Below are 19,838 nucleotides of genomic sequence, written 5' to 3'. Positions count from 1 at the left end.
AGAGATTTTGAACCAGGACTGCCCCAGTCCAACACTTTAACCATAGGCTCTCTCAATGGTGCTTTAACAGGGTGTGGAGGAAAGGAAAATGTAAGAGAAGGAGGGTCCCTGCCTATTGGGGAGAAGAGTGTGGTATAAATATTACATTCCGATTAGCCAAGGAAAGCCCATCCCAATCCTGTCAGGATTGCAAAATGCTTTTGAGTGGTGCTTCAGAAGAGAAATATCTCAACTTTTCTCTAGCTAGGCTTACACAAAGCTACTCCAAGGGCAGAATTAGATGTCACAAGGAACAGACAGATGTCCCAGTACAGCACTCATCTTATGATTAAGGTTGCCAGCTCTGGGTTGGGAAATACCTGGAGATTTTTGGGGTGGAACCTGAGGAGGGCGGGGTTTGGGGAAGGACTTCAATGGGGCATAATGTCACAGAGTCCATCTTCCAAAGCAGCCATTTTCCTCAGGTCACTGCAAATCAGTTGTAATCAGTGTTCTCTCTAGGCTGAGTTAGTGTGAGCTAGCTCACAGTTTTTTAGCCTCCAGCTCACACACTTTTCTCTTCGCTCAGGGAGGATGGCTCCAGAGCAAACTCATTTATGCAGTAGCCCAATCACTCGCTCACAACTTTAATGCCGGTAGCTCACAAAGTAGAATTTTTGCTCACAAGACTCCACAGCTTAGAGGGAGCATTTGTAATCCCAGGACTGGGGGTTGGCAACCCTACAATGCTATAATGGAGGCATGAGGGACATTGGCATGGCAGCATTAGCAGACTGGGAGCTTGACATTTCATCCACTTCCAATTGTCTGCCATTTTTTATTGTTCCCACCCCAAACAGGCTCCAAAATCAGAAGCGAGCCTGACAGGGGGCGGAATCAGTCAGACCGATTCACTCGTGGACACACTTGATCTTCAGTGATGTGTGGGGATGGCTGCTGGCTTAAGTGGATTTAAAAGAGAGGTGGGAATGACAAAATTTATGGTGGCTGCGTCTACTGCTATTAAAATAACAGTGTAATACAGTGAAGTACGGTGGCATGTTAAAGGCTAACAAGAGTTATCCCAGTTTTTGTGAAGTCAGTGCTCAGATGCTGTGGGAAAGAAATCATTTTGGAGATTTTTATCATGAGGCTGATGGATTCCATACTCCATACAGCTAACTGCTGCTCCTCCCATGACCATTCCAGAGGAATAGCAAACTATTATGAACTATTATAGCAAACTGCTATTAGCCATGATAGCTGAATAGGCTTTTCTGGGTTCAGCGGCAGAATGTCTCAATTTGTCAGACGCTGGGGAGCAGTTGGCAGGTGACAGCTGTTGCAAGCAGGCTCCACTGGAAGAGCCAGTTTGGCATAGTGGTTAAGAGTGGCAGACACTAATCTGAAGACCGGGTTTGCTTCCCCACTTCTCCACATATGCAGCTCCTGGGTGACCTTGGGTTAGTCAAAGTTCTCCAAGAGCTGTTCTCTCAGAGCTCTCTCAGACCCACCTACCTCACAGGGTGTCTGTTGTGGGAAGGGGAAGAGAAAGGAGATTGTATTGTAAGCCACTCTGAGACTCAAAGGGTGGAGTATAAATCCAATCCCCTCCTCCTCTTCTTCTTCCAGGGGCATCTGACTGGGCCTTTCTGGAGTCAAGATGCTATTGGTCTGATGCTGCACAGCTAGAATCAACAGGAGGTACGGCATGGCCAAATGTCCCTTTTAAGTGGCCTATTTCTTCCACACCCGAGCTATTTCAGAAAATGAAGCTGCACATTTTTCAATAAGGACCAGGAGGAAGGCATCACCTCGACTGGAAGCACCAACCCTTCATTTTCCAAAAGAGCCACACTCACCCAACAAGCATCCACACTGCTTGCCATTGCTAGCCAGGCCTCACGAATACTATGCCAAGCCTTTTGCAGTGGGCCTGGACACAGATATGTAGGAGAAGCAGATGGTTTTAACAGGCAGTGGGAGTACATGCAAAGAACACAGAGTTTTGAACAGAAACAGGAAACCCATACCATGGACAGCTCCAAGGTTGCTAGACCGCTTTTCCTGGCTAGCCACTGAGCTCAATCGAGAAAATGAACAGGGCATAAAGACACAATGCTGAGCCTGGAATGTTACAGTACTCAGCAACTTGGTTGGTCCCTTTAAATACAAGATCCTGGACAACTGAGGAGTATAGTCATTGGATGGTTTGAGCTGTTCACTTAGCCGATCTGCATTACGAATGACCAGGTATGAGTTTTTCCTCCATCCAAGGGTCCGTAATCTGCTCCTCCTCTGACGGAGCTACGGTTATTTCCCTTGGGATGTGTGAATGTCCCAATGTACCTTCCTCTGGGTCAGTGGCTGCTCAGGAACGGGGACACAACAGGCAAAGGACTTGGGTATCAGAGGTTGGCTTCCAGGTCACTTTTTGACCTTGGTCATCTGTACAACCTGGAGTACTGCAGGAGTCTCTGCTTCAACGATCATCCAGGCCATGCAAGAAAGGAGAGCAACCTGAACTCTAGGCCAGCTCTCTTAGTCTTCTAGATGTCTTCCACACAGAAGTCCCATCCAAGAAAACTAGTGAAGAGAGGAGCACAAAACAACCATGCTCTACTGAGGAGCTTTGGCATTAACCATTTTTCTCCTTCACTTAATTTAAGAGGGCAGTGCATGCTTAGGGACCCAACAGAGCTGGGCTTCTTTCACAGCAGGGTCTAACCATGTGATGACTGTGGATGGCCGACTGACTTGGTTTGCTTATGAGTTTTCCATGCTTATGCTCTCCTTGCCCCCTCAATTCTGGAAACACCACTTTTCTAACATACAAAAAACAAACACAACCCCCCTCCCCAAAACTGCACTGAGCGTGACAAGGTAAAGTTTATTAAGGATCACTGCAACCCATGTTTGTGTGAATGAGCCCCTGAAAGAGTTGACAAACGCAGACACTCCGTAGCAGCTGCGGTGGTCTCTTGGGGGATGCAGATATATCTGTCAGCAGCAAAGACCACCACGTTGTTCTCCAGAAGTCGCTCGGCAGCCCAACAGATGGCCGGGGCTTTGCGCTGCCGCCAGGGGACTGCAACCGTATGAAATATCGAGCTGCATATAAATGAATGGCTGGTGTTCCAAAAGCAGTCTTCTGCAGCCATTCAACAAATATAGCTTTCACCGTTTTCCTCATTGCTCTCTCTACCAAATGCGGAGGCATCGGCTCGGTAAGCTGGCCAACAGCTCTTCCTGAACAGGGGGCCGTAGAATCAGAACTAGGAAGGGAACAGACCCAATTCATCTGTCACAGAGACAGACCGTCCATCAGCCAGTACCTCTGGCTGAACACCAGGGAAGACCTGGGCGTGGTGCATTGCTTTATTTTTTTAAAAAGCAGCCCACACACACTTACAGAAGGACGTCTGTGAACAGGCCCAGCTGGCTCAAGCAAGTGACCCAAGCCTTGCAATACTGCAGGAGATTAAAATGTTCCAGCTGTTCTCGGAACCTTGGTGTGTTGGTGTGAGAGGAGCAATAGTAGCAGAGATGAACATTTCACTCATCTCGTATTTGAAAGTCAGCTACGACCTCCAGATGACTTGGGCAAATGAGAAGAAGAAGAGTTGGTTTTATACCCCATCCTTCACTACCCAAAAGAGTCTTGCAGTGCCTTACGATCAACTTCCCTTCCTCTCCCAACAGACACCCTGTGAGGTAGGAGTGGCTGAGAGGGTTCTGAGATAGCTGTGACTGACTCAAGGTCACCCAGCTGGCTTCATGGGAGGAGTGGAGAATCAAACCCATTTCTCCAGATTAGAGTCCGCTGCTTTTAACCGCTACACCATGCTGGCTCTCATGTCATGTGGGAAGGGGGATTCTCACACATGCAGACACCCACCCTGACCATTCAACTTTCGCCTGGGAGACCACCCCTTCTTAAGCACACATTCCAGGGATCAGTTGCACCTGGAACACAAAACATACGGCCGCCACTGCTTGCTTTCTATAGCGCAAGCCACCAGTTCTAAAGCCCCTCACAATCCCATTCCAGGAGTTATTGAATTGTTTAGATAGAATGGTGGGGGGAAAAACGAGTCTAGAAACAGTCATAAATCTTCCAGCTGCCGCTAAGGTAACGGTAGCATATTATCGGGGAAAAGGCCATTGTTTCTCTGTCGGCTATGCTATATATTAATTTCTCTCACACATATTATCTGTCACAATAAATGCAAAAGGAAACCGTATCCACAGAGACTCTACAAAAGGCTGAGTGGCATGGCTTCTGGGCTACAGTTTACTTCTAAGGAGGCCAGTGTCACAAAACACTCCAGCAGGGAGATCCATTGAGAAAGGGCAAAATCCTTGTGGACAAAGAGCTGCAAGTTTCACGTAAGATATTCTAGGGGAGGCTCCTTCTCATTTTATCCCTGGAAGCTTAGTGCTTTGATGACCCAGAAGCACAAAAAGATGTAGAATTGCCTAAAAGCCATTTAGACATCCAGGGACATATGAAGTGGCCTTATATCAAGGCAGACAACTGGTATACTAAGGTACTGACTGCTCTGAGTGGTGGCATCTCGCTGAGTTTCGGGCAGTGGTCTTTCACATTATCTTCGACCCAATCCTTCGAACCGGAGATGCCCAGGATTTCATTTGGGACCTTCTCCATGCAAAGCAGATGCTCTACCAATGAACCATGACCTCACCCTGACAATGGTGGTTTACATCATAAGCTTACAACCCCATAGTTCTGCAGAACAATTAAAAATGTACAAATATTGCTTGACCACTGAGGAAGACCTATTAGGGCCGAAAAGCGTTGGGTCACAATAGTACCCAGTTGTGTATATTGTATTTTTATTCTATAACGAGGCTACAGCTGGGCCCATGAAATATAAATAAATAAAAACCTGACCCCCCAACTCCAACGCTTTGGAACAAACCAAGCCTGGACATTCCCTAGAAGCTAAAATGACTAAACCGAGGCTATTGTGCTTTGGCCATGTTATGAGAAGGTAAGAGTCACTGGGAAGAACAGTCATATTAAGAAAAGTTAAGAGGCAGCAGTAAAAGAGGAAGCCCCAAAGTGAGATGGATTGACTCAGTCGAAGAAACCATGGCCCTTAGTTTGCAAGGAAAGACAGGAGGAGAACACCAGCTCTGATCAGTTGTTTGCACCTGCATTTTCTGGAACAAAATCGAAAGGCATACAATAGCAACATGACTTAGCCCATATGCATCTGACTATGGCTAAACTAGGAGGCTTCAGAAACATTCTCATGTCTTGTGTAAACCAATCGTTATCATAAAACTACATTTTTGGTCCTACATAAACTTGTGAATTGTTTTACTATCGTATAGTGAGCCTTAATGTACAAATATTGCTTGACCACTGAGGAAGACCTATTAGGGCCGAAAAGCGTTGGGTCACAATAGTACCCAGTTGTGTATATTGTATTTTTATTCTATAACGAGGCTACAGCTGGGCCCATGCATGTTTTCAACTCTTTGACAATAAATACATGTATTTTTGATACTACTTCGGTTATATTCCCAGCTAAGCTATTCAAAGTCTTAAAAGAAGATACTGTTAAAGTGCTGCACTCAATTTGCCAACAAATTTGGAAAACACAACAGTGGCCACAGGATTGGAAAAGGTCAGTCTACATTCCAATCCCAAAGAAGGGCAATGCCATGGAATGTTCAAACTATCGCACAATTGCACTCATTTCACACGCTAGCACGGTCATGCTTAAGATCCTACAAGCTAGGCTCCAACAGTACGTGGATAGAGAACTGCCAGAAGTACAAGCTGGGTTTTGAAGAGGTAGAGGAACTAGAGATCAAATTGCCAACATTCGCTGGTTTATGGAGAAAGCACCAGAAAAACATCCACTTCTGCTTCATTGACTATGCTAAAGCCTTTGACTGTGTGGATCACAACAAACTATGGCAGGTCCTTAAAGAGATGGGAGTACCAGACCACCTCACATGTCTCTTGAGAAACCTGTATAAGGGCCAAGAAGCGACAGTTAGAACCGGATATGGAACAACTGATTGGTTCAGCATAGGAAAAGGAGTACGACAAGGATGTATACTGTCACCTTGCTTATTTAATATATATGCAGAGTACATCATGCAAAATGCTGGCCTGGATGAATCACAAGCCAGAATTGAGATTGCTGGGGAAAAGATCAACAACCTCAGATATGCAGACGACACCACTCTAATGGCAGAAAGTGAAGAGGACCTAAAGAGCCTCTTGCTCAGGGTAAAAGAGGAGAGCGCAAAAGTGGGCTTGAAGCTCAACATCAAAAAAACTAAGATCATGGCATCCAGCCCCATCACTCTTTGGCAAATAGAAGGGGAAGTCGTAGACGTGGTGACAGACTTCACGTTCCTGGGATCTCAGATAACTGCAGATGGTGACTGCAGCCACGGAATTAAAAGACGCCTGCTCCTTGGGAGGAAAGCGATGGCAAACCTAAACAGCATGATAAAAAGCAGAGACATCACCCTGCCAACAAAAGTCTGCATGGTCAAAGCAATGGTATTCCCAGTAGTCATGTATGGCTGCGAAAGTTGGACTATAAGGAAGGCCGAGCACCGAAGAATAGATTCTTTTGAACTATGGTGCTGGAGAAGACTCTTGAGAGTCCCTTGGACTGCAAGGAGATCAAATCAGTCAATCCTAAAAGAAATCAACCCTGACTGTTCCCTGGAAGGCCAGATCCTGAAGTTGAAGCTCAAATACTTTGGCCACCAAATGAGAAGGGAGCACTCACTGGAGAAGACCATGATGCTGGGAAAGATTGAAGGTCAAAGAAGACGGGGACGGCAAAGGATGAGATGGTTAGACAGTGTCATCGATGCAACGAACATGAAATTGAGCAAGCTTCAGAGGACAGCAGAAGACAGGAGGGCCTGGCGTGATCTGGTCCATGGGGTCGCGAAGAGTCGGACTCGACTGTGCGACTGAACAATAACAAAAAGGTTATATAGTTTTTAGTAATTGGCCCTATACTTGGTTTGTAACCTAACCTGTTTGGTTCTTGATTCCTCAGTTTGCAAGACCAGAGCAAGGAAGTGACAGGACGTTTTAGAGGTCACTGATTCATAGGGTTGCCATAAGTTGGAAGTGACTTGACAGCACTTAACACACACACACACACACAAATTCCAAAGCAAGAAAAGTTGAATTCTGTCAACTTGAATAAACTTTATTTTACTAGCCATGAAGCGTAGAGAACTTAGAGGTCCCTAAAGTCCATATCCCAAAGTCCTGGAATCTCTGGCTTCTGAGGCTTCGGCAGGTGTGGCTCATGTACTTCTCAGCCACCATGCGAGCTAGAAACTTAGTAGTGACCTAACCCCCCAAAAAATGCAAGGTGAGTTTTGGTGGGGAGGAAGAGACCAGTAGCCTCAAAGCACACAGAAACACCAATCCCTCGATCACGATCACAGAGTTATCAAAGCCAGCCCCCAACTTACCAGTAACTCTGCAATTAGGAAAGGAAAACTCTGGAGAATTTCTGAACCCAACACTTCGCATTTTAGAATGGAGATGGTTCTAGAATGCTTAAGAGAAAGCAGGGATAGTGTGTGTGTAATAGTTGAGCTCTCTTCAAAGGTCTGTGTGCGCGCACACACACAGAAACACACTGATATTGGTCTTTTTAAAATACCATATCATGCTGTCATCGGCTGCGCTGCCTTTTGCAAAAGACATCTTTTTTCGAAACACACACACACACAGCGCATACATTTGGCATTCCAGATAGGAAGCAGGAAGAGAGTCCTATCGATCCCACACCCTGCAGGCATTACTGGGCTCTGCATTCCTCCACCCCAGAAAACCTTGCCAGCTGCTTTTGAAAGCCATCCTTGTGCAACTCAAGAGCCAACTTCGTATCTCTGGAATTAAATAAAACACATTTAGTTTCTGCTTTAGAACAACCCAACAGTGCAAGCTAAATCTGTCACAGGAGTTTAGGATACCTGCCTCCTGTCTAAGCCCAGGCAGCCAAATCTTGCTGATCTGACACTCAGATGGGGAGCCATGTTAGTCTGTCTGTGGCAGTAGAAAAGAGCAAGAGTCCAGAAGCGACTAACAAAATATGTGGCAGGGTGACTCACAAAAGCTCATACCTTGCCACATATGTTGTTCGTCTTTACGGTGCTACTAGACTCTGGCTCTTTCCGACTACCGACAGACTCAGACAGTCAAAGGCAACCCAAGCCAGCAACTGCTTGAAGCAGATTCAATTCACGGGCAGACCAAATAGCTGTCAGGGAAAGGAACAGTAACAAAGAAATACGGTGCAAGATGGAGATGTGACAAGTCCCTGCAACACCTCTTATAGACAGGTTCCCCAGAGAGTATGGAAAATTACTCTGAACTCTGAATTAAGCCTGGCTCCTTTATAGTGCTGGACAGATGCTTACAGACCCTTGACCTGGTACGACCTTGATACCATAAACAGGACTCTCTGTGCTCTTCTTCCCCACTTTACCTTACTTGAGAAATAAGTCTCTACAATCACAGGGCTTTTGAGGCCCTAGCCACATCACATGACCCAATGCCTAAAGGGCAGTGCCCTGCGGAGCGTCATTCCCAGAATGGAGGCTCCAGCAGGATCTGAGGCCTACAAGCCCCGGTGCTGCTCAGTTTGACTGGACACAGAATACAGAAAGCAATGATTCTTAAGCAGGGTCACACAGAAGAGGAGGAGGAGATTGGATTTATACACCGCCCTTCACTACCCAAAGGAGTCTCAGAGCAGCTTACAAACTCCTTTCCCTTCCCCTCCCCACAACAGACACCCTGTGAGGTAGGTGGGGCTGAGAGCTCTTTGAGAACAGCTCTGATAGAACTATGGCTTGCCCAAGGTCATCTAGAAGAAGAGATTGGATTTATACCCCACCCTTCACTACCCAAAGGTGTCTCAGAGCAGCTTACAACCTCCTTTCCCTTCCCCTCCCCACAACAGACACCCTGTGAGGTAGGTGGGGCTGAGAGAGCTCTGACAGAAACTGCTCTTTTCAAGATCAGCTGTGCCAGAGTTATGGCTTGCCCAAGGTCATCCAGCCAGGTGCAAGTGGAGGAGTGGGGAATCAAACCTGGTTCTCCCAGATTAGAGTCCGCGCACTTAACCACTACACCAAACTGGCTCACTGCAAGTGGAGGAGTGGGGAATCAAACCCAGTTCTCTCAGGTTAGAACCCGTGCACTTAACTACTACACCATACCTCCACACTGTGATCCATTTATTTTGATCAGGGGCCCCCAACGTGGTGCTCACGGGCATCCGTCAATACCTAAGTGCCTGACAAGTGTTTTTAGAAAGTGGGTGGGGCCAGGTGGGGCTTTTGTCCAGCAGGATTTGCGATTGGCCATTGGAGATATGATCGGCAGTGCAAAGGTTGCTTCAGCAGCAACTACAGCCCAAGGATCTTCACTGTATGACTAAAGATGTATGTACACATGGAAATTCTTTAAAATATGTTCATTTAAAATGGCATCCTGCGAAACACAGCTTCTGACTGAAATGTTGACGACCATTGGATTTATGCTTCCATTCGCCCCCTAACATTCCTTGGTTGGTTTCGCCTCTTGAGGCAGCCGTTCTGGGGCTAAGCCCAGAATCCTGTGTCTGAATTCCAAAGGAGCCCACAGGCTAAAAACGGTTGGGGGTCCCTGATTTAGATGTTTATACCTTGTTTTTCTCCCCAGAGAAGACCTGAAGTGGCTTACATCATTCTCCTCTCCTCAGTTTCAGTTTGGTGTAGTGGTTAAGTGCGTGGACTCTAATCTGGGAAAACCGAGTTTGATTCCCCACTCCTCCACTTACCCCTGCTGGATGACCTTGGGCAAGCCATAGTTCTGGTACAGCTGTTCTTGAAAAAGAGCAGTTTCTGTCAGAGCTCTCTCAGCCCCACCTACCTCACAGGCTGTCTGTTGTGGGGAGGGGAAGGGAAAGGAGATTGTAAGCCCCTCTGAGACTCCTTTGGGTAGTGAACGATGAAGTATAAATCCAATCTCTTCTTCTTTCCTTCTTCATCCTACCCAGACAGCCTCCAGAGCAAAGACACTAAACCAAGCCGGGGGGGGGGGAGGGGGTACATTCAGAACTGTTCAGGAAAAATAGAGGAGACGATTTGAGGTTTTAGACACCCACTTCACTCCACTTGCAACAGCCTCTGACAGCCGATGGAGGAAGAACTGTTTTATACTGCTCACCACACACTGAAGACAAAACCCCAGCTGTTAGATGTCTGTCCCAGGCCCTTTAAAAAAAATGCTACACAGGAAGCAGGAATCCAACTTAACATTAGGGAGTTGGCTGAGGGCTTTCAGGCAAAAGGGTCTAATTGAATCTATGCCCAAGATTCATATGTTGTATGCATGCATGGTAGGTGTACCTATATAACACTGCCTTGTTAGGAGTCCACTTTTCATGCCTTTCTGATTTTCAGACTTTTTTAAAAGGGCCATTAGCAGCCAACTAGTTGCATGGGTCTGATGTTGCAGTCGACATAAGAAAAACATGCAGGGCCTAATCTGATTTTTAATGTATTTTTTTAAAGCCTAGGTAATTAGTTTAGCAAGGGAGTCATTGTCAAAGGCTCCAAACACTCTTCTGAAAACAAAGAGAAACAAAAGCAGACAACAGATTTACCCCATATGCAGACTCGGTGCAGACGTAGAAGAAGCATTCCTTTTTAGAAACGCCAGAACAAAAGCGAAGGGAGTTTTCAAAGCACAGCAGCTCCCCCTGCTTGGTTGGTTTTGTGTGCAAATGGACAAGCTGTTGTCTTTCACAGGAAGGGAGCAAGAACAAAACACAAACAAACAAAAAACAAAATAAAATACACTCTCCCGCAATAAAATGAGAGAAATACCACGGCAGAACCCGCCAATAATAATTTTGAAGCTCAGGGGAGCCAGCGGTGAAAAATCTCTTTAGCCAATAACGGTTTAGGTTCTGCCGTTGCAAGTGATCACTGGAAGCGCTCCGCAAAGCTTCTGGGGTTTGAAGTTTGCTGTCGACATTTATTGTTTGCCTGAAGGAGACAACGGATTCACGGCAGAGTTTTTCATTTCACCGGCGTGGAGAAGACCAAAAGCCTCCGAGACGGGGATTCAGGTATGCAGGAAGGGGTTATGTGTGCTCTGACACATACCTCTAAGCAAATGGAAAAACCCAGCCTCTATACCAATAAAACCTCCGGAAGTTAAACAAATTGGGCAGATAAAAAAAAAATCTATAGGAGAGAGCATTAATATAGCACTGAGCCACATGCTGTAACCAACAAGGATTTGCAACCAGGGAGGATCCGGCAACAACCATTAGATTTTCTGTTTTGATTTTGTATGTTGCAGGTTTCCATTTGCCTCGTTTTCATTACCAGCATGGTGGGGTGGTTAGAGCCAGACTAGGATCTGGGAGACCCAGGTTCGAATCCCCACTCGTGCCATGGAAGCCTGCTGGGTGACCTTGGGCCAGTCACACTCTCTCAGCCTAACCTACTACACAGCATTGTTGCTGGAAAGATAAAACAGAGGAGAGGGAGAACAACACTGCAGACTGCTTTGAGTCCCTAATGAGGAGAAAGGTAGTGTATAGATATCTACATTAAATGGATAACGTTTTCTGTCAATGACACCTTATTGAAACTAACAAAGATGCACATAACTTAAACACCAGTGAAACAGAAAACAAGGTTGAAAAATTCAGTGCCTGAAGAGAATCTGGCATAAAAGAGTCATTGATTCGTGTCTCACAACAATCATCAAAATGGGGATATTCAAGTCATGTGAAGTTGCCTTATACAGACTATGTCAAAGAAGAGAAGACGACCTTGCAGGGGTCAGCAAGAAGACAATTAGTGAGGTCAGCACCTTCTCTCTTGTTGAGTGTCTTTCCTCATCTGTCTCCACATTCCTACTCTTTGGGCAATTTCCTCCTCCTCCTCCTTGGAAGTTTCACACTTAATCTTGCCCTGTCTCAGCTAGAGATGTAGTTAGGACCCTAGCTCTGTTTCTCCTCTTTACTATCAAGTATGTTAGTTCCTAAATAAATCTTTATGTACACGTTAATCAGGTTGTGTACCATTGCTGTGTTAATTACTCTGCCAACAGACAGTTTGCTGTAGTGGCTAAGAGCAGCGGACTCTAATCTGGAGAAACGGGTTTGATTTTCCACTCCTCCACATGAAGCCAGCTGGGTGACCTTGGATCAGTCACAAGTTCTCTCAAGAGCAGTTCTTGAAGAACTCTCTCAGCCTCACAGGGTGTCTGGAGAGAGGAGATTGTAAGCTGCTCTGAGACTCCGAGTGAAGGGCAGGGTATAAGTCCAAGTCTTCTTCTACTTCTATAGATAGTCCAATACTGTCTACTCCGATTGGCAGCAGCTGACCGGGTTACAGATGCGCTCAGATGAGCGTATTGTGGATGGGGAAGGTGAGTGTGCAGATACATACCCGGTTCCTGAACACCAATGTCCCTCACTGAAGCAAAAATGTCTGTCCTGGCTTCCTATAAACTCTCCTAATGAGAGGTATTACAAGGCTTCTGAGATCTGTATAGACAAGTATCAGAACACTGCAGGGAGACAGAGGGCAGGGCCCATGAAAGAAAGTTAAAACCAGAGCGCTACACACCTTTACACAGTGGAAACCTATGTGAATTCTAACGACACTGAACGCTTACCTCTCCGTCCTCTTCTCTCCTCTGCCATGACGACAAATTAACTGCTATGCTTGTGGAGCAAAACCATGGGTACGTTAACACACCTCTTTGCTTGTTACCCAGTGGTGAGAGACAACCCTGGAGTAGTTCTTATCTAATGATAGAGCAAAGTCAAGTCCCCAAAAACCAGGGCTGCACTTGCCTGTAACTGTTGTTCATCAAGCAGTCTTCTGTGGAGGCACACACTGGGACTGCACATGTGCAGCCCAGCCATGGCTGGCCTGCACATGGACAGTACTGATGGAGGACTGGCATGGAAGATCAATGATGAAAACAAGGTTGCACTTATATATAACTATTGTTTTTGTCGAGGTCTTCCATTGCAAGCACACATTGAGACTGCCCCTACGCAGGTCGACTGTGGCTGGCCTGTGCACACGCTGTCCCAATGTGGGACTGCAAAGAAGCCATGACGATCACCAAACAGTAATCCTGCAGCCTCGAAAAACTCACCCCACAATTTATCTGGTGGGATTTTAGATGTGCGGGAGTCTCTCTTTTTTGCTCCAGGAGACTAAACGCTGCTATCCATCAGAGGAAACACCACAAAAATTGGGACTAGTATTTAAATAAAATCCTAATTCAACGTAAATACGAAGGGGAAAAAATAAGGAGCTGGTGCAAAGCTCAGTGTCATATCGATGTTTCCTGATGGCCAAGTGGGAGGCGGTCCTCCCCAAGGCTGCCAGGGTGAGGGCAACATTCTAAAGGCCCTACCCAACTTGAGGGTTTCCTGAAACTGGGCAAGTCATGCAGCATTTGGATTTTTCAAGATGCTTGGCTCAGGTCTGGAAAGCGGAGGCAGGAGGGGATCTTTGTCTGGGGGCCCACAGCCGCTCTTGACAGTCCTGCCCCTCCCTGCCCACCTGCATTTAAAAGCAGAATATCAGAATCAACTCGCGGATGCAAGTCCCGCCTCTGCTACTCCTTATTTTAAATGCTAAGCCCCGAAGTTTGAATTCTCAGCTTTGAAACCATTCACGTTTCATGGAGAAGGAGAGAAAACAAGTTATCCACAAACGCCCCAATGAGAGGCCAGTGGAAGATTTAGGGCCCGATCTCATCAGATCTGGGAAGCTAAGCCGGATCAGCCCCTTGGTTAGTATTTGGGAGACTGCCAAGGAGTACCAGGGTCGTGACACGGAGACAGGCAACGGCAAACCACTTCTGTTAAGTCTCCTGCCTTGAAGACACCATGGGGTCACCGTACATCAGCTGTGACTTGACGGCACATTCCACCACCAGATTCATAGCTGAGAGCCCAGCCCCCCGACACACCCAATGCTCCCTATCTGGCCTGCAGAGACAGACGGCTAGGATTTTTTTTTTTAATTGCCTTTGAAATATTGTTTAGATAAACATCCCCTCCCCTCCTTGCAGAATTCAGCTCTCCCAACTGTTCAGCTGGCTTGGACCTCTCTGCATTAGCACAGCACACGTAGCAGATGAGAGCTGCAGTTTGGATTGCGAAGGGAAGAGGGGAGGGGGGGACGTTAGTGGGAGGTTTAGGAACGGTATGCTGCGGCTCTGATCCTACCATCGCCAGATGGCTTCAGCTGTATCAATTACTGTTTATAAAAAAGGTGGGGAGGACGAGAGGAAAAACCCACACAGGGGGGGAAAAAACTGATAAATGAAGTGTTAGCTTGCAAAGAAGAGGAGCAACACCAACAGGTTGCCGCTCCTCAAGGTCTTTCGAATTAACAGTTTTCTACGTGGAGCAGCTAAAATTAGTCACCCCTCTCCCATGGTGGGCGACTGGCTGTGTGGAAGCAGCGGCTCTGGGTGTGTGCGTGTAGGGGGATGCGTGTCAAAAGATGCAGCCAGTCTACTCAATGGGGCTCAAACGAACAGGACGTGGGTGGGGAAGGTGAGCACGCAGATGTGCATCTGCTCCTGAAGAAAGACGTCCCTTGTTGTCTCAAGAGCAAACGTCTGCCCTCGCTTCCTACGAACTTCCAGATGCAACTGGGGATACTCCATTTTAGCCTAACACAGCCTAAGACCCACAGCTTAACGTTTGAAACCGCCTCCTTCTGCATGTCCCTGTGCAATCTCCACAAGTCATCAAAAGTAGCTTCAAGCTGTGATGTTCTCCAACTTTGGACCACCTCCACCCCTTCCTCAAGAGGCTGGGAAAAGCTCAAGATGGCAGCTTCCCTTCCTGTTATGGGCATTTAAGCCTGGGAATGCAAAAGGTGCCTTTTGGCAACATCCAAAGGGTTACTGACCCTTAACAAATGGCTTGCAACTTGCCTCCCTCCCCGCCTGTGAATTGGCTCAGCAGATCCAGTAGCAGGCCGAGCAGATGTATTTTTCTTCTCTCTCTCTCTAATTTTTTTTGGTCAAAAGGATATTTTTGCATATCTGCTTTTGAGACCCGAGCGAGGAGAAGAGAGGGACAGAAGTACTTAAAGCAAAAATATCTGGCCTTGCTGATTTGAGTAGAACACTGCCATCCCTAAACACAAGTGGCCAATTAAGGAAATCTTTTAATGATTTGAGACACATTTGTAAACATTTACCCACCTTGAGCCTTCAAGGAGAGGGCAGGCTAACAGTACGACACACCTATCAGGAAGGGTGCAAAAAGTATTGCACTCTACTCATGGGGTAACATGAAATAAGAACCAGCTGACACAGCTCTGGTGTAACAGAGTGACCAAGACCGGGCCAAAATCTCGTTTCTGCCATGATCTCGCAAAGCGGAGCACTCTCTCTTGGGTTCAAGCCCCCCCCCCCCCGGATAATAATACTCCCTTACTTTACAGGTAAAGTGATGTACGTGAACACCAGCATGGGGGGTGGTAACAACTTCTCTTTCCATCAACGGGTACATTAAACAGAACTGGGTACAAATCACTCTCCCTGACAATCAGATATACTTATTTGCATTTTGAAAATATAAGAAAAAAAGCCAGCAAGGAGTGTTCAAAGGCACATATCTTTGAACTTTCAAAGGAGCTGGAACATATGAATGCCAGAGATGAGCACTGGAAATCTTTAAGTAGCTTGCATCTCAGTCTAAGGATCTGGTCCATTGACAGATTCGTACTGCCGTTCTTCTAAGGAACTTGGGTAAAGGATACATGGGTTCTCTTGTCTATTTATTTGTTTATTCAATTTATACTCCGCCCTCCCCGCTGAGGAGGGCTCAGGGCGGCTTACATAAAATGCATATATAAATACAATTAAAATCCATCATAAAAACAACCAAAAACCATAAACAAATCAATTATCCTAAAGTGCTGGAACAATATTCAGATAAAGTGTGAGAGCAGAAATTTCACAATTAAACGATACTCCACAGGTGACAATCATGATAGTATTCCCGCAGCAGCTCCGTTGATCTACTTATTTATGCGGTGAGAGCAGGCTAAAGGTGGTAAGGCCAGGGCACAGCGTCACTCCTCAGATGTTTTACGTGGCTCCTAATCGATGGCCTGGTGGAAGAGCTCCGTCTTGCACGCCCTGCAGAACTGCAAAAGGTCCCACGGGGCCCTGATCTCTTCTGGGAGCTCATTCCACCAGTACGGAGCCGCCACTGAGAAGGCCCTGGCCATCTCCAATCTGGTGTCTTTGGGGCCTGGAAGGGCCAACCAGTTTTGGGCCCCTGAACGCAGTGCTCCTTGTGGAACATATGGGGAAAGGCAGTCCCCTTAGGTATGCTGGACCCTGACCGTAGAGGGCTTTAAAGGTCAAAACCAGCACCTTGAAGCGAATCCGGTATGATATTTCAACAACGTTGAGAGCTAGGTTAGTCCAAGAGAAAAAGTGTCTAGCCTAAAGCTTCATGGCAGAATGGGGATTTGAACCTGGCTCTTTGGGTCTGGGAAAGACTGAAGGTCAAAGAAGACGGGGACGGCAAAGGATGAGATGGTTAGACAGTGTCATAGATGCAACGAACATGAAACTGAGCAAACTTCAGAGGATGGCGGAAGACAGGAGGGCCTGGCGTGACCTGGTCCATGGGGTCGCGAAAAGTCGGACTCGACTGTGCGACTGAACAACAACTTTGGGTCTGAGGCTCTATATGAGTACACCGCATTAGATCTGACATAGCGCTACACCTTTGGTGGACATCAGATGGGGCAGATGCAACAGCCACATCACACGAAGCTCCTGGGACCCTCGTTGGCTGTTCGTGCTTCCAAAAATAATGTCTGGCCCCTTCCGCCCAGGCAGCTTTTGAAGACTGCAGCTTCAGACAACAGGGGGAAAAAAGAAAAAGGGAAGCCTTCTGAAAGGAACACAATGTTTGATGACGAGATCAAGGCAGTACAGATGTTGAAGAGGTTCGGATGAGGAGACCCAGCTTCCAACGCTCTGTCAGCTGCAAACGCTGACGGGATGGCCTCGCTTACCCTTCAAGCATCACACGACTCTTGTGAAGTTAAAACCCAGGCAGGAACTGAGCAGCATTCTGTTCGCTGAAAAGCAACGGAACCCACCAAATAACTTCACTGGCCCCATTGCACCTAGCCGAAACAATGGCACAAATCGGTGGCAAAAGGAAAAAATAAAAATAAAAGTTTCGCCCACATTCAAAATTTCAGCCAGCTCTGTATTTCAAGAGAAAGAAACTACTTTGAAACATATTGGGGGGGGGGCTTCTTTTGCAGCTCTTCTCCTGTCAGGGGGTGCCAAGAAGCTACGGCATTTCCCCACCACCACCACCTTTTGGGGCATGCAAAGTTCAATAAAAGCAGGGAATTATTCATTCTCCACTGTAGGAAGGGCATGGGTCACTCCCTGCCCCAGAGTGGTAAGCCTTTGGGTGCATGGAGCTCTGCTATATTAATTTCTGTGCTCGGATTTCCCCTTCTGGATCCATCGAAAAGAAGAACGCTCTAAACCTAAAATACAAATCCGTCTGTTTGCCTGAGGGAATCTTGTGACACCACGGAAGACGCCGAATCCTGGGCCTACTCTGTCCTCGAGGGGGGAGGGGGGGAGGTCACAGAACAGATTACCTCCTCTGCCGGTGTCGCCCTCCTTTCTCCAGGGAAGGAGATTGCCAAAACTGGCCTTGCTTTCCAGTCAGGCACCTCCCTGAAGAGAGGGGGGGGAAGGGGGGGAAGCAGAGTAGAGCTGGTGATGTCAAGGTCCGTTTAACTTCTTGCAATCCTGTCTGCATCCTGCGAGCAGAAGCCGAGGCGAGAGACTCCCTGAGCAGTTATAAAGCTGCTCCCACAAACCCAATGGGGACGGAGCCTTTGACAAGTTCCTGCAACCCTTTCGGTAAACAACGCAGCTTCTTCCTCGGGATAATTAAGCCCGCCTCTTCGCCCATACCTAGAGACGCAGATGCAACGCAACTGACACAAGGAAACCTTTTGTGGGGAACAAAACAACTCTTCATTCCCCCCCCCCCCTTCCAACTCAACGTGCCATTTAAAACCCGGAGATGGGCTTATTCGTGTCTCCCACAAGGGAAGCGCTGTAAAAAAGAACAGAGGAATGATTCCAAAAATAAGACAGGATGGCTCATGCTTTGGGTGGGGTGAAGGTCTGCATATATGAACCACTGGGGCAGGTTGAAGTAAAAGGTCTGCTCTGCCTCAGAGAATACCCGGTCGGATCCTTCTGTCGTATTGATGCCCACTACTTAGTTTAAAAAGAGAGAGACTGACCCAACTTTGTAGGTTCCATGTTTAAGCTAACTGCTGTCTATAGGCCTTCTAGCAAGCACAATATTTTTGTTTATATGTTTTATAAACAAGGAGAATACTTCAGTCAGCTTCCCACAGCGCCACAATACTTGCTGGACCAATCACTTTCTCTCGGTCTAAGCCTACCTCACAGGGTGGTTGTGGGGTTGAGAGGAAGAGAGAATCAAGTATACTGCCCTGAGCTCCTTGGACAAACTGGTAAGACAAACTGATCTGAATAGGCCAGGCGAGCCCAATCTCATCAGATCCTGGAAGCTAAGCAGGGTTGGCCCTGGCGAGTATTTGGATGGGGGACCTCCCAGGAAGTCCAGGGTCATGACACAGAGGCAGGCAATGACAGACCACCTCTGAACATCTTGCGCCTTGAAAATCCCGTGGGGTTGCCATAAATTAGCTGTGACTTGATGGCACTTTCCACCAGCACCGAGACAGACAAATGTTTTCTAAAGACCACCTGTGAGTGTTCATAGCAGCTGGGAGGATTTTTATCAGTCTTCTTGCATCAAATCCCACATCCTCCAGTGTTACCCTGAGGCTCAGTATTTTCCCTGCTTTGAGATCAGCTCTCTCACATTTACTGCAAAGGTCACCTGTTCCATCCCTGCATCCAATCCAAGTTGTTTCTCCGCACTTACCTTTTCTCCACTGCTCATCCCTTCTATTCTTCCCATTTATCTACTTAACATATATGCTGCATCCCTATAGCAGGTGACAATTATTTTTAAACATCTTAAGGTTGTTGTGTGTGTGTTTTTAAAAAAAGACAACATAACACAGTAAAAGGAGTGGCACGGAATCATCTTCCGTTTCCATTTGTCCCCCAGAAGACCTGAAGAGAGGGCTCCAGAGTTGCGGGGGTGGGATAAGTTCTACAGCCGATGGGAAGCAGACAAAAAGACCCTCCCTGCTATGAATCTCTGCCACTCTTACCTCAGACAAGGCGGCTCCCGGAGGCGAGACCTGTTCATTGATCATGGATGCTCAGGCACGTTGATAAGGGAGGAGATAATCCATCAGGGTGCTGTTAAGACACAAATCTCTCCTTCGCTTGCTCATTTATCTCTCTTCCCCACTCCCAAGTTGGATTTTTTCTTCCTTTCTTTCCCCCACGCTTTCTCACTTATGTCAAGCCGTTGCACTTCTCAAACCCTCTCTTCCTTCTCAGAGGCCTTTCCCTTTTCTGCTTTCTTGACTGCTAAGTATGTCATTTGAAAGATGTAGGAGTTGGATTCAAATCTCACGAAGCTTGCTGGATAACTTTGGGTCAGTCGCTCAGCCTGACTTCCCTCACAGGCCTGCTTGGTGGAAGAAACAGAAGTGGGCAAACTATGAATACCATGTACGGAGAGGCGGGGTAGGATAATAAAAAATAATAAGACAGATATCGCAGTCAGGAACAGGAGAGGCCAGGGCTCTGTAGGAGGGAATCTGCTTGA

At 46.9% G+C, this 19,838-nt stretch overlaps 1 protein-coding gene across 1 annotated transcript in view; it reads right to left on the bottom strand.

The window, feature by feature from the left end:
• Nucleotides 1-7,288: 7,288 nt before the first annotated feature.
• Nucleotides 7,289-19,838, bottom strand: part of SPOP (speckle type POZ protein) — an 83,285-nt gene continuing 70,735 nt past the window's right edge. Inside the window, exon 11 of the transcript XR_001482452.1 lies at nucleotides 7,289-7,345. The gene's annotated coding sequence lies outside the window, so the exon portion shown is untranslated. The remainder of the gene's footprint in view (nucleotides 7,346-19,838) is intronic.

This window comes from Gekko japonicus, unplaced genomic scaffold (assembly GCF_001447785.1).
Source record: "Gekko japonicus isolate JY-2015 unplaced genomic scaffold, Gekko_japonicus_V1.1 scaffold240, whole genome shotgun sequence".
Taxonomy (NCBI): domain Eukaryota; kingdom Metazoa; phylum Chordata; class Lepidosauria; order Squamata; family Gekkonidae; genus Gekko; species Gekko japonicus.
The sequence above is the reverse complement of the archived record's forward strand: the minus strand, read 5'-3'. Positions and strand labels throughout refer to the sequence as shown.